Here is a 17,320-nt window from a genome sequence, read left to right as displayed (position 1 = left end):
ACATTTATTACTGCCATTTGGCTACTTCGAAGGCAATCAGTAGCGGCTTAATAACTGGTGTAGAGAATGAGCACCGTACAGTCGGTAATTAAATCATTTTGTGTACATGAACTGTCATTATTCTAAGTAACATAGGACATGAGTTGCCAAGAACAATGTGTGTTGTGGTTTTTTTTTTTTTTTTGTGGAGAAATACACAGAATATGTAAATGAAATGTTAAGATGTATGGACCGGACATAGCTCTCCCTGAGAATCTGTCTCTAGAGCTTGTGAGACATGTACTGACTGACAGTCTGCTCTTGTTATCTACATATCTCACACTGGTAACGGTCTCTTTCATTTAAATTGAGCTTTAGAGACAGATTCTCAGCAAGATCTGTGTCCAGCCCATAACATTCTAAAAAAAAGTGTATAAAACATCAGATTACAGATATCGAAGTATCATTTTATTTAAATTACCTACATGTCTACAGTATAGATGACTTAGAAGGGTTGATCCTACTGAGAGATGCCCTATTAAGCAAGCTTTAGGGTATATTTTCACTAGATAGTTATCAGGAATGGTCATTCTAAGGATACGGTTCCACTTGCCCATAGCTAACGTTGCGAGAGCATCGGATGCGATATGCTAATGACCCTCTGCTGTGACCGTCAGCCAACGGTCATGTGACTGTGATGCAATCTTACGATTGTATCACGTCTGCGGAGTAAAGGCAGGGAGTACTTTCTCCCTATCTCCTCTGCTGCCTTTCTCTGCGTATATCGCACTGCACTCGGAAGACATCTGAGTGCAGAGTGGTTTCACACGCTCCTGTGGCGCCCTGGCCTAGCCAGGTTGTCACAGATAACACACAAACACCCCACCCCTAGGACAGCAACACTAGTCAAACACAAAATCCTTGTTGCCTCCCTCCAGTGTCTAATGTCCACACCAGGTGGGGGCGGGGCCAAGGCAGTTGGCCCCACCCACCGAGGAGTTCACAGGCCTGGAGGCGGGAAAAGTGACAGTTGAGTTGAGGAGGTTGAAGTGAGAGGAGTAAACACTTGGGTGTCTGGGTTGGAGCCCAGGCACTGACAGCAAGGTTGGCAGATGGTGGTGGCCGACTGCAGTAGTGGTGGAGCAACGCGGAACCGTAGAACCGGGGTCGGACGACGGCCCGCCGGTACCGACCGGGGAGCGAAGTGAAGCCAGCACAAACAGGCAGGGCCATCGGACCCCGACCAGGCTTGGAGCCGCCGACAACAGTCAAATCCGAATGTGACTGGAACCCCAGGGGTTTCCTAACAGCAAAAGTCCCGATTTGAAAGCAACCGTCCACACCGTGAGGGTATAAAGCCACCGCCAACGGCTAGAGACCCAAGGGCCAGCGCCTGCGGGCAAAACGGGCTCCTCCGGTACCTATACACCGGGGAGCGGACTACCGTTGGGAATCCATCGTAGTCAAACAAGAACACTAAGGTGCAGGGAGAGACAGCCACCATCACCTGTCCAGGGAGAGATACAGCAGCCAGCTGCGGGTCCCGTCCAGCCGTTTGGTTTACCGGAGACTTTGTGCCTCATTTGCTGAGTGAGTACATCTGTGCCATCCGGCACTGCGCCGCGCTGTCCCTCCAACCCTGCACCTCACCGGCCCTGCAGCCCCATCACCTCACCGGGCCCCGGGACCACCCACTCCTACCCATGGAGGGGGAAAACAACATCCCAGCTGCTCCCCACCATCGCTCCCGGGATCCCCGTCGCCAGCAACGGCGGTGCCCATCTTCACCGCAACCCGTGGGTGGCGTCACGGACTAAATCCCTCAAACCAACCACCCCTTTCACTCACGGGTGAGGAGCGCCGCTTGAGTCCCCGGATCCAGCCCACCGCTCGAGCTACCGAGCCTCAGCAGCGCCGGACCCGAGCGTTAGCAACCACGCAGTGGCGTCCTCCTCCACCCGCGACACTCCCGTAGATTTGTATGGGGGGGTGTGAGCCGAGAATCGCTGCCAAACCCAGCGCACTGCGATTCATTTCTCAGGCCGATACGGCTTGAGAAATTAATCGCAGATGAACACTGCCCCATAGTTTTGCACTGGTGCGAGTGCAGTCCGATGGTCTATCAGATTGCACTTGTCTATGCTAAACGCAAGTGGAACCAAGCCCTTAGGAACACTCATTTCCTCAATACCAATCACCTGACTAACAAGCAAAACACTCAAATGTCAAGTGAAATAATTTTTAAGGAGGAGTTTTCATCGGAAAATTTTACCTATTGTTTAAATTAGGATTTTGTGTTAAGTGTATTTTAAAAAAAAATAAATATAGTAGTTTTTTCCATATTAATATCTTTATTAAAGAAAATGTTATCTCGCTGTTGGGGCTTATTTAAACTCATACTAACTGTCCTTTTTAGGAAACATTTACAGCAAAGTTCCAAGATTGCAATGATGGGTAACATCTATATACAGAGCTGATAACATAGGATTCATCAATCACAATAGGCAATGCCACAGCTGACCCAGTTCCCCTTCCCTTCAAAATGACCTTTGCACAAGCTCATTAAACAATTCAATGCAAAAGATAGGGTTGGGGGTCATACCATTGTGTCTATGTACATGTGTTGTTTCCTGAAACAGGAAGTTAGTCCAAAAAAAAGCCCCAGTGGCCAGTGTGAAAATTTGCAAGAGTTCTATTTTTTTCTTTGTAATGCAGACTGCGACATGTAAAGAAAAAAAAAACCAAAACAATTATAAAAAATTTTAGTGAGAAAACAACATGATTTTAAACCACTAGATCATTTTCTGATAGCTTGCCATTGAGCTTGTTTTAAAAAAAAAAAAAAAAGGCTCATTCTTGGCAGCACATGCTCCCGTGTAAACATGACATCTGCTGCCGAGAACAATGGTATTCTATGTGCACAGAAGGATCGTGTCAACAATTGTTCTGTCTGCATGGAAGCGTGGTTGACCTGTCTAAGCTATTAAACAACTGATCGGGGTGTATGTAACTGATCGATGATGGTTTAACGCTGCAGGTTGGACAGTCCAAATGCACCGTAAAAATCATCAGTTCATCTGCTGATGGGCAGCCTGTTTACACTGGACGATTACTGGGAAACAAGTGTTCCTAGGAATTGTAAATGTGCCTTAAGAGTGTAGAAGTGGCTTTTATGTTGCACACTTTGCAACTTAATTTTGCAAAAAACTTCCAATTAGTAAATGTACTACTTTTTTTGGTAAAAATGAAAAGATACAAAAGAAAGCCAAACTATAACTGTTATAAAAAAAGATGTGTAACGCCCCTGAACTAGTCAGGGTGTCACAGGGTACTGCACCCCCTTTTATCTTTTGGTGCAGGACTCAACCCTCATGGTTCTGGGATCCTAACTTTTGGTATTGCTCTATCAGCATGCAAATCCTAGTCACACCTCACACCACACCCAGTCAGGCACACCAGTGGGTGGTCTAGCTGGCAAAGGGCCACTCGCCTAGGGGTCAGGCAGACTGGTTGGAGAGGGTGAAGTCAGAGAGAGGAAGTGGAGAACAAAGCTTAGGCAGTGTAGTAGTAGCTCCCAAAGAGTAAGCAGTTGGGAGTTGGAGCTCCCTGAGGACTTTTGGCTAGGTCGCAGACGGTGGTCTGGGACTTGAGGAGTCGGAGACCCGGTCGCAGGGTATTGGAGAAAGGTGCCAGGCTTAGTTTTGGGGAACAGCAGGCACCAAAGTACCTAGTAACCGAACCGGAACGAGCACGGTGGGGTACTGGACCCTAGATCAGGGAGTAGCTTCACGCAACCTGATAATAAACCTGTGGAGGATAGGTGTTGTGTGTGTTGTTGTGTGGTGTTTTTTTTTTTTTTTTTTTTTTTGTTTTTTTTTTTTAATGGACTTTCCCCAAGAGCTCAGAGATCGACGGCATCAACACAATGAAGGGGATATGGCTTTCTAGCTTATGCGGCCCACTAAAATCCCAAGTGTCAGCAATCGAGAGCACAACTTCACTACTTAACAGTGGGAGCGGGACCCCAACAGCTTCAAGCATAGGGGTCACAACGGACACTAAAATACAGCGCATGGAGGCAAGGTATAGACCATCAGCAATACCAAAGGGAGCGGACTCCCTGACTAGCTCTCCTGACGTGGCAGCAGCACCCAGAGACTTGGTTTACCTTTGTGTCAGAGTCTGCTTTGCGGTCGCATCACTATCAACACTGCCTGAGTGAGTACGCTGTCCTCCCCTGCTTCCAATCTGCACCACGCTCCCCTACACCTCCACCTACCTACCCGTGGAGGGAACGTCATCTGGCTGCCCCACTCAATCTCCCCCCGGTACTTCCATCGGCAGCAGCGGTACCCCCCTTACCGTGATCCACGGGTAGCGTCACAAACTCTTATTCCCTGTAAATACCCCCTCTTCATTTGAAGTGGCCGCTAGCCTCCGGGTCCGGAGACCCTCGAGCTACAGCAGACCCCGGATCCGAGCGGTTCGACCGCTGCAGGGGCAATACAGATGCTCACAATAAAAAAAAAAATAATATGAAGGAAATGGTCTCATTAGTGCTGCTTGAACAGGATATGCCACAATTTTTCTCCCAGGTTGAGTATGGTCTTGTAGTGTTCTATGGAGGTCATACAGTGTATCCATACAACACGAAACATTAATACTGTCCTGTGCACAAGGCACTGTAGTAATTGCATACCTGATTATATTGTATCCAGTACGTTCATTGTGTCTCACAGTGAATTGCTGTTCATGGCTCTTAAAGGGATTAAATAAAACCCAAAAGCACCAAAAAAACCTGTTTTAAAAATAACTTTTAATAGATATAATTAAAGCCCACAAAAATGGACAAGCCTATTATTAGAAATATAGTAGGTACCTGGATAGGTCAGGGGGCTGCCACATGCCTCGTATTCCAAAATAAAACAACAAGGGAAGGACACTAAATATATGAGTCCGTCCCTGTGATGTTACTGGAAAACAATCACCATGAACATACTAAACAGTTTTCAAAATAAATGGGTAGCACCACTTTCATAAGATAGGCAGTCTTATTTCAGGAATCCTATACAGCTGTCCCTGATAGGCCGTAGAAGTCCCTAGCTGTCAATGGAGGGTATGACACCATAACTGTTTTGGGCGCCACCACAGCCTTCTCTTGGGAGTCCCTGCATCTGGGACCCTTGTGGTGTATGTACCCTGAGGAACCCTGGAGTATTCATTACTTGGAGAAATGCGTCGGGACGATGCATGACTGGTCGCCCTTGGATGCGAGCAATTAGATAAGTACCTGAAATCAATTTTATGTCTGGTTGGTGCTTTACTTTGAGTAGGGACATCGTAGGGTTGCTCTAGGTCTTCCCGACGGTGAATGGGGGCACCCAAAAAAACTATTTTCGGGGTAGGGCTTATTTTCAGGGAAACACAGTTGGGGGGAAAGTTTACCCCAAAAAGATGCAGATTCTCCTTCCCAGGAGAATCATGCTTACCAGACCCCAGACATCTGCATCGCTCTCAGGTCTTCTTGCGATCTTCAGCGGGCTCTCCCAGCAGATATGCTCCACACGGTCCTCCCCTGGTTTTGGCCAACACTCATGTGCATCAGATCGCAGACATACACATCATATTGCACATACAATCATACGCGCACACTACATCCGGCGGTACCAATTGCTTCCAGCCGGCAGAGGACCGTGGGATGCAGTGCAGTGGAGTGTGAGGACCTGCGGTGGAACGCATGGAGGACCTGAGAATGCATTGATGTGTTCAATCTCAGGTCCTCCATGCGTTCCACCGCAGGTCCTCACGCTCCACTGCACTGCACCCCACATTCCTCTGCCGGCTGGAACCAATTGGTATCGCCGGATGTGGTGTGAATGTACGATTGTGTATGTGTGTGCGTGTGTGATCTTATGTGTGTGGGAGCGCATTCCACTGCAGGTCCTTGACCTCCCGTTCGGCATCTGGTGAATATGATTGTGGGGTCTTCTGTCTAATTTCTTCTCTCTTTTGGGGGTGTCTGCTTATGAAGTTTCCTGCAGTATTATTAACTTTTTTAGCTGCATGGACACTTCATTATTGAATAGGGCTTATTTTCAGGGTAGGGCTTATATTTAAGCCTTATGCCTAAAATGATGAAAATTCCTGCTAGGTCTTATTTTTGGGGTAGGTCTTATTTTTGGGGAAACATGGTAGCAATCGTACCCATGATAATCTTTGAGACCGTTCATATGTCTGTTTGTTTTGTTTTGGTTTTTTTTTGTTTTTTTTTTAATCTTCAGACCAAATGGTCTGCAAAAAAACATGTAGACGTGTGCAATATCGATCCGATTCTCAGATCAAAATTTGCAATAGAAGTCTATGGGTGAGAGAAAAAGTAAGATGGTACTTGAATGCCATCTGTGTGCTGTCTGTTTGATTTTTCTCAGATTGATCGGAGAAGCTTGAAAAAATCCTAGAAAAGCTGTTGAAACACTAATAAAAACACTGCTGAAACTCGGGCCGTTTTTCTCATACAAGAAAATGACTGATGTGTGAAGGAGCTCTTAGGCCACATGCACACGATGAGTATTGGGTGAGGTTTTTTTACCTCCAGTATTTGTAGCCAAAACCAGGAGTGGGTGATAAATACAGAAGTGGTGCTTGTGCTTCTATTATACTTTTCTTCTGATTGTTCCACTCCTGAGTTTGGCTACAGATACTAAGGTAAAAAAAACCTCCCCAAATACTCATCGTGTGCACATGGCTCAATAGCATGTGCACAAGATTTTTATTTATTTATTTATTTTTTTGTTGCAAAAAATCTGCTGAAAATACTCGAATGTTGGCAACAAAAATGCTGCAGAAAATAAGTTTTTGACACCTTTTTCAATGTGATTTTTGATGCGTTTTACTTGTATTTTTGTTAATTCCATTTGAATGAGTGAAAAATGCTGAAAGAATTGACCTGCTGAAAACTACTTGATGGCTCAAATCCTCAAGGAAAAAATAAGCCGCATGGGCATGAGATGTCAGAAGTCTCATTCACTTTTCTGGTTCTGTAAAACGCTGTTTTTGTCTTTTCCTAAATAAAAAAAAAAGCAGCGTGTGAACAAGTCGTTAGACTGATAAAGGAGGGAATGAAGCTTATAAATTCGCTCTAGCTCTAAAAGTAGATTGTCAATGGTGGTGGTGGTTAATGTACATAAAGTTAATAGGTAACTTCTGACCTATGGTTGTCTATGGTTGGCTTGTGTATGTTCTTGTCTTTTTATAGCATTCAACTTTCCTGCAGTGAACGAACTGGTTTACAAAGCTTAAAATATGTTTATAGGGAACCAGTACAGACTTCATAAGGCTACACTGTCAGCCATGGTGCTTTTGTGGCCACCGAACTACCATGACTATGTGCACACGCTGAGTATTTGGTGAGGTTTTTTACCTCAGAGTTTGTAAGCCAAAACCAGAAGTGAAACAATAAGAGGAAATTATATAACTCTGCATTTTACAGTACAAGCAAAGTGGATGGGATTAATTCTACAGTGTTGTTGTTTGTTGGTTTGTTTTTTGTTTTTTTTTGTTTTTTTTTTTTTTAAGGCTATGTCCGCACGTTGCGTCGGAGTACCTGCAGTTTATTCTGCACGTTTTCCTTCCCTTGGTTTTTGACCAAATGGCTTTTGACAATTTTTTAGCGCTAAAAACGCATGCGTTTTTACCGCGTTTTTAGTGCGTTTTTAGAGCTTTTTACCTGCGTTTTCACCTGCGTTTCTGCAGATGCGTTTTTGAGATCAAGACACTGAGAAATAAAGTTGAATTAGTCAAAAAGAATGAAAAAAGAGAAAAAAAGTATAAAATTAACTTTTAATAAAATTATATGGGAAATTATCATTTTTAATGTAATAATAGTGGTTATGCAGATTTTAACAGAAAAATAGCTAAAGTTTATTAATTTTTTACATTTCAATTTTCGGTTATTGTGTGTATGTGTAAAGGAACACTAGAACCCATTATTTTTTGCCCAGAAAAGCATGCGTTTTTGGAGCCAAAAACGCAGTTGAAAAGCAGGTAAAAAGCATGAAAAACGCAGGAATTGTGATTTTGGTTGCTTTTTGCCATTTCTCATTGACTCCAATGTTAAGGAAACGCTGCAGAAATGGCAAAAACAACTGACATGCTGCTTCTTTTTCAGCATGGTTTTTGACCACAAATATGCAAATTAAACGCTGCAGAAAAAAAAGCAAAGTGCAGACAGGATTTCTGCTTTTCCCATAGACTTTGCTGGAAATCAAAAACGCATGCGTTTTTGCCCAAAAACGCTGCTGCCAAAAACGCTGCAGAAACGCGGTAAAAAACGCAACGTGCGAACATAGCCTAATGCTGCATAAACTGCTTTTCCAAGCCGCAGCATATTGATGTCTTTCGCAGGAACTCTCAGTTTTCCTCATATAGACTTGCATTTGATGAGGAAAATGCGCAGGTAAGACACACATGCGTTTTTGATGCATTTATGCGTCGAAAACCCACCAACAACCCATGTACTCTGCACCTAATGATGAATACCAGTAAGTTTCAAAAACAGAACAGGTTTATTTAAAGCATGACTCATCAAACAGACAAAAACGCAATGAAAAAATTCAAGTAAACTTAAGTGTGGAAATGGTGCAGAAATTTTGCTGTGTCAAAAATGTAATGCATCCTGATCGTGGGAAAGTAGCCTAAAGGGGGCTTTACACGCTACGACATCGCTAATGCGGAGTCGTTGGGGTCACTGATTTTGTGACGCACATCCGGCCGCATTAGCGATGTTGTTGAGTGTGACACCGATGAGCGATTTTGCATCGTCGCAAAAAACTTGCAAAATCGCTCATCGGTGACATGCGGGTCCATTCTCAATTATCGTTACTGCAGCAGTAACAATGTTGTTCCTCGTTGCTGCGGCAGCACACATCGCTCCGTGTGACGCCGCAGGAATGAGGAAGCTCCCCTTACCTGCCTCCCGGCCGCTATGAGGAAGGAAGGAGGTGAGCGGGATGTTCCGCCCGCTCATCTCCGCCCCTCCGCTTCTATTGGGCTGCTGCTCAGTGACGTCGCTGTGACGCCGCACGGACCGCCCCCTTAGAAAGGAGGCGGTTCGCCGGTCACAGCGACGTCGCCGGGCAGGTAAGTATGTGTGACGAGTCTGGGCGATGTTGTCCGGCACGGGCAGCGATTTGCCCGTGTCGCACAACAGATGGGGGCGGGTACCCACACTAGCGATATCGGTACCGATATCGCAGCGTGTAAAGTAGCCTTTAGGCCGGAATTAAAGCCCTGTCACACAGAGATAAATCTGCGGCAGATCTGTGGTTGCAGTGAAATTGTGGACAATCAGTGCCAGGTTTGTGGCTGTGTACAAATGGAACAATATGTCCATGATTTCACTGAAACCAAAGATCTGCCAAAGATTTATCTCTGTGTGTGACAGGGCCTTTACACTTACAAGTCTCGTATCGCATCCCTCGGTACGGCCGCACACTCTCCAGACATGAACGTCTGCGCTGCATAGAAATACATGCAGTCGACTCGCTCTTATCAAGAGTGTGTGGCCGTGCCGGGTAATACGATGCGAGTCATTTGCAAGTGTAACTCCGACTTAATACAAACAGTATTTGCCCACTCCTGATTTGGACGGAGGTAAAAAACTCCCCAAATACTCAACATATGCACATGACCAAAGGCCATGTTCACACATCCATTTATCTCAGTATCTGTAAACCAAACTCAGGAGTGGAACAATCAGAGGAAAAGTATAACAGGAACACGTGCACCACTTCTTCATTTTTACCTACTCCTGGTTTTGGTTGCAAATACTGAGGTAAAATACTGAATGTGTGAATATGGCCTAACACGACCAGTACACAAATTACAATACTGTTGGACTTTTGGTGACAAGTAATGAGACACATGCGACTTTGCCACCCATGCAACTTGCATATAACCTGTCTGCATTTCAACTGTAAAAAAAACCTCTAAAATTGTGACAAAGTTGCTGATAAGTCGCACACCCTGTCTGAGTCACGTGAACATTGAAGCAAGACAGGCCGGTAGAGTTGATATTTTGGATGTGTCTGTCTACAAGTGAACCTGTGACTGACAGGCATCTAGAGTACATATTTTGGGTTCCCCAACAAATCCTTTTATTTTCTCTGAAGAACCCCACTCCTATTTAAGCACCTTCTCATTAGGTGCCATATATGAAATCTTTTTGTGGTACAAGTGTAAGAGGTTGGCAGAATGCCCCACTCCTACTTGGTGTATACTGCATTTCATATATAATATTAAAAAAAAATATATATATATATATATATCTTCTATTGTACAAAGAAAAAAAAAAATCTCCACGTCCAAGTAAATAAAAGGTCAATTTTTAGTCAGAATCCATTAAAAAACATGGGTTGATGTACATTACATCCCAAGACATAAAAATCCTCTCGGACCCGTCATGTAGATGGAACGCGTTTCGAGCAAATTGCTCTTAGTCCAAGTCCATACTAGTTCAAGCACATAATGGGATTTTAAAGGCAAAAAGAGAGGGTGGAGAAACAAAAAAGGAAATGACATCACATAGAATAAAAAAAAAAAAACACACATCAGACTTATTAGAGACCATGTATATAAGACTCAATTCACATCATCTCGGTAGTATATATGTCAAACATAGGAACCTGAACATGGTAAAAAACAAAAATACTATCAGATATCATATAATACAATATTGCAATTATATCAAAACCGCATTCCTCCTAAGCAACCGTAACCACCAGAGCACACCGACACATATCCCCAACTTTTCAGTGTGGGACATGCGTCAATGCGCACACAAAGTGTGTTTGTTATATTCTCCCTATTTGGAGTCTCCAACAGACCTGGGTGAGCTGATTTTGTGTTTGTTGTATCTTCTATTGTGTCTGAGTATGTAATGTATGTCATGGCTGCCGAGCAATATTGTATTTTGACATCTGGTGGGTAATGTGTTTTTATATAAGGTCTTTTACTGTAGGAAAATATTGTATTGTCAATAAGTAACGCATAAGAATATTAAGTTGGACAATATGGAGTAAGCTATAGATTACTATTCCTATGGCTGGTAGTTTAGAATGTATTAAGGTAAGATTTAGTGCAACGCAGGGACCAAGTGTGCAGGAGGAGATGTCAGTGGTAGATACTTTGATAGCCTGGGACACAAAGCATAATGAGAGGAGCAGAGAGTTGGTTAGGCAAACAGGCCAGGAAAGCAAGTCAGTTCTGCACAGGGGTTTCTGGGACTGATGAGCACTGTTTGAGAAGTCTGACCAGGACTTAGGAGGTATCCTCCATTGTGTCCCACGGGCACGGCAAGCCGCAAAGACAAGAGACTGGGAACGCAGAAGTCAGACTCGGCTGCTGGAGAGCTAATACCAAGAGCGAGGGCTAGAGATAGAACAGCAGAACGGTAACGCGGTTGGAAAGTGGCATGTTTTTCCTGGAAAGTTTGCTATGAAGGTATCTCTCACGAAGATTATATGCTAAATAAGGAAGTTGGAGTTTGAGTTAACAGAAAATTGTTTCTATGATGTGTTGTCCAACTACATCTATCACAGTGATCGGCGACTGGGTTTTGGACGAGCCGCTGAAGACTCGCACCGGCTGGGGTGGAACACATGCACAACAACGGATTAAGGAAGGAGAGTGGAGGCCTGCCGGCCATTATCTAGCTCCCCCTTCATGAGTGCATTTTCCCCTCTTTTTAATACACCTGACCATGAACAAGTCCTACAATTCAATATGGAGCTTGATTTAGGGCGTATGAACCAGGTACACATCTCGACGACTGGGCCTGTTGCTGTTGACCAGCCCTCGATATATAAAGCTACACATACCCTATCTAAGATCACTGTGCTGCCAGCTCATTGGACGCTTTATCTTATCTGCTAGGTAACACTGTTTGCACAACGCCTTGTGCTAGGGTAGAGTTGTTTGTACTTAAATCACTTCCGTGCTGACAGTCATTATACCTTGAAAGGGTATATTTATACTAAATTCCAAGCTCTTTGGGCAATTTTATGGTTGTGTCTCGATTTCTTGTTATGGCAAAAATAACAAAAAAAAAAAATCAGTATACGCCGAACATTCATTGTGAAGGTGCTTACAGGCTGTCCAGCATTTGGGAGATATAAGATACGCCTTCATCCAGTCAACCACACCTACCTAAACTAATTTCAGGTGCCCTTAGCAAATACCTTCCAAGGAATGTAAATGGTCCTTTGCTGCTGACCAATAAACATATGCATGAGCTAAAAATCCTGTGACTGAGAGTGACTCCTCCAGCAGAGGCGTTCTGTACTACTGACCTGTCAGCAAGGCTTGAGAGGTATGGAAAAGCTTGTATACTGTAAGTTTCTTTTCTTTTGCCACTACAAACCTCATTTTGTATTAAATAGATTGGGAATTGTGTAAAATACGATAGCCTCATGTGATTCTAAGACTCTTATTTGGTCCTATTTGTTATAAAATCGTCGGTTGATAGTTTATATTCTTTATATAGTTTTGTAAGTTGTTATAATTTTATGTATATTTTTTTTTTTATACTTTTTGAGATTTGTAATTATCCTAGTGGTACACTGTCAAAAAAAGGAAATTGATGAATACATGTTAATGTGACGTGAACATATTTATAAGTAGAGAAAGGATAACTATTTTCCGTGAGTCTCTTCTGAGTTCTGTTTTCTATGTACAGTATATGTGTGACTTTAAAGTAGTTGTGTTTTTTGGTTTGTGTTTTTTTTTTTTTTTTTTTTGCTTTTAAGGGTTTGTTTTTTGACCTTTTTTTTAACGCCTTTGAAAAATAACAACAGTTACTGGCATAAGATTGGGCATGTATGACAGCCTGTGTAGGAAAATATAGTTTTGTGTGTGTATACTGTACACTTACAGTCAATAGTTGTTGTTGCCCTACATAACTCGCTTAACAGGTAAGATAAGGAACAAAGGTGGGCGTCTTTCAATTCACAGAATATGAATGGACTCTTTTTTTTTTTTTTTTTCCCCTGAATTGTATGTGGCAAATACCTAAAAAGTTAGATTTGCAGACGGTTTTTATGTTCTCTTGGTTGCGGTGATCCCAATGGTAAAGTTTTGAGAGACTCCGATATTCGATAAATATCATAATATTAAAAATGAAGCCAGACTAGTAGTAAATGCTGAATGCACCCCAAGTGTGTGTGTATGTATAAAATTATATATATAATATAAATATGGCAGGCATTTCCCGTATCACATACAGACCGAATGACCACGCTTTCCAAAGACTTTTCATTAAAGTCAGCAAGTTCACTGATTTTAGTATTCTTCACCTTATGAACTATGAAAACACATGTTTAAGTCATATTCATCTTCTACATCTGTAGATTATATCCATTATTTGTGATTGTAATATTTGGGCCCAAGTGCAAACTATGTCAAAATCAGACAGAAAAGTTTTTTTTGTTTTTTTTTTCTTTGAAGAAAATTTTTCCAATCTTACTTGAGTAAAAAAAAAAGGCTAAAACACGACTTTAGATAATAATTATTATATTTATTATAATTTTAGTCACGCATGGCAGGTATGAAATCATAGAGCTGTTTTATAGGAGGCGTTGAATACGTAACAGCTCCTGGGGAGTGACTGCTACATGGAAAGTTGTGTATTTGTCTATGGCGTTGTTTTTACATGGTGTAGCACTTAACAACAGATAAGATAGTGTAACTGATAGAGGTTAGGATAATAGAAGGTGGAGTAAACTTTCTAATCTTGTAATTGGTTTCAATTCGGCTTTAATTTTGCTAAATCCAAGTGCTGGTAAATAGTTTAGACTTTTTCTTTTCAACTGAATGAATTGAAGGGATTAACAGTGGTCTGTGTTGCACTGAATTTCCTTACCTGACTTTTCACTGAAGGGGTTAACGGGCACAATGTATGCATTGTTCTAGATCCAATCTCATTATATGGCTCCCCTGACTGATTTTAGACTGTATAAGTTGTTTGTTGTTGTCTGCACTTTAGACTTTGCAGGTTGAAGACACTTGCTTTCATGGTTTCTGTGTGATGCTACAGTAGTAAAGCCCCCCCCCCCCCCACGTACCCACCCTCCCTCCACAAGTTAGACTAAAGGGCACTTTACATGCTGCAATATCACTATAGATATCGCTAGCGAGCAAATCGCTGCCTGTGGCTCACAACATCGCTTACACCCGTCACATGGACTTACCTTCCCTGCGACGTCGCTTTGGCCAGCAAACCGCCTCCTTTCTAAGGGGGCGGTTCGTGCGGCGTCACAGCAACATCACACGGCAGCCGTCCAATAGAAGCAGAGAGGCGGAATATCCCGCCCACCTCTTTGCTGCCTCATTGCCAGTGGACGCAGGTAAGGAGATATTTGTCGTTCCTGCGGTGTCACACATAGCGATGTGTGATGGCGCAGGAACGACGAACAACCAGCGGCATGCACCACCGATATGAAAAAGAGCGACGTGTCAACGATCAACGATTTTTGACGTTTTTGCGATCGGTGATCGTTGCTCCTAGGTGTCACACGCTGCGATGTCGCTAATGATGCCGGATGTGCGCCACTAACGACGTGACCCCAACGATATATCGTTAGCGATGTTGCAGCGTCTAAAGCACCCTTTAGGCTGACCATACACTTTAGATGTGGCTGATTTATTCAGATGTTAGGTGGCACTCACATAGTCGGCGCTTATTTCAGGGAGAACAGTGCAATTGGCAGTTCGAAATCAGATATTCAAAATCGATGACTCTCCCGGTCATCAGTCGGCAAACACAACCATACAAATTAGACCATCGGTCGACCCTATCGACATCTGTGGGTTCAGACTACTTTGGCTTAATGTGTATAAGGCCTTAATATCAACTGAACCTGCTTGTTGGTGGGCTTTGATGATGGTGTAACGCGTATGGTGGGCCTCCCAATTCTCTTCCCACAAAACGGATGATACAGGAGAAAAGCTTCCGGAATTTCCGATTTTTGGACTGACTATTCTTTTGTTTCCTCTGAGCTAACTCCCACAAGAGGAGTCATCAGCAGCACTCATGTAGCCCCACAATAGGACACTGCCACCATCACTTCTCACTCTAGGCACCATGCATTTGTTTGTACTCCACCCCTTTTGTGCCGCCAATTAGTTTTGAAGCTATCAGTTCCAAAAATGTTTATCCTGGTCACCTCAGTCCAGATTATAGAGTCCCAGTAGTCTTCATATTTATTGAGCATCAGCCCTAACAAATTCTACGTGCACTACTTGTGCATGGGCTTAAGGAGAGGCTTCCTTTGTGACTGACACCCATACATGCTTCTCTGCCATGTACTCTATATTGTGTCATGGGAGACATTCACCTCAGTTTGGCTCTTTACTTCATTAGCTATCTGCAGTTGAAATGGCATGCCAACTTTTCTTCAACCCTGATCAGAAGATGCTCCTATTTAGGTGTTAACTTCTGTGGTCGTCTTTGTCGTTTCTATGAGATGGTTGAAGTTCCATCTTTATTACATTTTTTTTTTTTTTCTTTATATATCAATTTTTTTTCTATAAATTCTGGCTAGTAAGGTGTTGCTGATCTTTTTGTAGTCTTCACCATTCTTATGTAAAGATATTTCTAAGGTTTTGTGACATTTCTCTTCCATGTGGTGCCATTGTGAACGGCATGAATTTGGAAGAGGGTTTCTTTGTTGGGTGATGTCCTTTTTATAGTCAGCTGCCTGCTGGACACTGGTTTATGGAATAATTAGATTTATCTGTGGTTGAATTCTTGTTAGGCCGTAGTCACACTTGTGAGCGACTCGCGTGAATCTTGCATCACATCACCCGGCATGGCTGCACACTCTCCGGGCAGGAGCATGTCAGCTGCATAGAAATACATGCATTTCATCCGCTCCTGTCTGGAGAGTGTGCGGTTGTGCCGGGTGATGCGATGCGAGACTCACGCGAGTCACTTGCAAGTGTGACTCCTGCCTTTAAAGGGACTCTCACCAGGTTTTTGACACCTAATCTGAGAGCATCATTGTGAAGAAAAAGAGACCCTGATTCCAGCGATGTGTCACTTACTGGGCTGCGTAGTGTAGCTTTTATAATATCGCTGTTTAACACTAGAAGTCCCAGAGAGGGGTCATTTGACATTTTTACCATTAGAACCCTATGGAGCTCGAAATTCCTGGGACTTCTAGTGTTAATCAGCAGTAGATTATCATTAGAGGACTATTTGGCGTGCTTTCCAGTACTCAAGGAAAAAAAGCAGCGTTTTTTGAATGTGAGAACTTGACCCTAATGGGAAAAAAACATTAAACAAGCAACGTAAAGTGATTGTAAAAAAAAAAACACGAAAAAATGGCTTTTTTTTTTTTTACAATCCAGAAAAGAAAATTTAAAGAAAACCCTAAGGAGCAGTTTGGCGATTCTTACAAGAGGAAATGTAATGATTAAATCTATAGCTGTTTTTTCTGAAGTGTCGAACAATTCCCATTGCCGTCACCTTAGCTATTATTGTACTATTAAACACGTAAGATTGCATGTTATAAATTTACCCAAATCATGCAAGGTGCAAAGATCTCCTTTTCCGCCCTAAACCCTGGTTAAACATTTGAATATTTTTATTACATTAACCCTGTGCAGAAGTCGTCGCTGGTTCGTGTAATCCTTAACAATCACTGTAAACGTTTATTTCACAATTCCTATAAAGGGTTATACAAACATTTCGGATCAGAGGTCACTTTCAAATTGCTGCACTTTGCAGCCTCATTCTGCCGATCTGACAGAAATACAGATATGAAGATTGGGCCGCCCCAACCCCCCCACCCTGAAATCAGCAGCCGGTGAAATGCTTGATTTGTACAAGTCAGTCATTGGTACCTGGGATTAATAAGTAACTTCAAAAGCAGTGGAGCTTTCTGTAGAGCAACACATATATGCAGAAAAGGTCAGATCTGAGAGCATTCACCTCCTGAGGCTGGGGTCACACAAGTGTATGAAAAAAACTATGCCATTCTCATCCAGGAGAGTAGGACCATCCCCCCCCCCCTTCCCCCCCCCCCCCGCTTGTCATCCGTTTACAGTCCATTTTTGTTTGCTTGTTTTTCTACTATGATTCATTTACTATGTTCTGTGCTACAGAATAGTAATGTATCCATTAAAACGGACGTCACTAGGATGGTCTGTGCTGTCCGTGTGGCGTCCGTTTTTTCTCTCGCACCCATTGACTTGTATTGGTGAGTCTCGCACGATTTCGGCATCCACTCGCAGCATGCTTTACATTTTTTTTTTTTTTCTCATCCAGAATCTAGAGGAGGAAAAA

At 43.0% G+C, this 17,320-nt stretch overlaps 1 protein-coding gene across 4 annotated transcripts in view; it reads left to right on the top strand.

Annotated features, from left to right (window-relative positions):
- RBM47 (RNA binding motif protein 47) overlaps positions 1-17,320 on the top strand; it is a 213,742-nt gene that overhangs the window by 160,212 nt on the left and 36,210 nt on the right. The window contains exon 1 of one of the 4 annotated variants that reach the window (XM_075333889.1): positions 12,260-12,346. The exons of the other annotated variants lie outside the window; for them this stretch is intronic. The gene's annotated coding sequence lies outside the window, so the exon portion shown is untranslated. Of the gene's footprint in view, positions 1-12,259; positions 12,347-17,320 lie in introns of those variants that run through there. 4 annotated transcript variants of the gene reach the window in all.

Source organism: Anomaloglossus baeobatrachus, chromosome 1 (genome assembly GCF_048569485.1).
Source record: "Anomaloglossus baeobatrachus isolate aAnoBae1 chromosome 1, aAnoBae1.hap1, whole genome shotgun sequence".
Lineage (NCBI taxonomy): Eukaryota > Metazoa > Chordata > Amphibia > Anura > Aromobatidae > Anomaloglossus > Anomaloglossus baeobatrachus.
The sequence above is the reverse complement of the archived record's forward strand: the minus strand, read 5'-3'. Positions and strand labels throughout refer to the sequence as shown.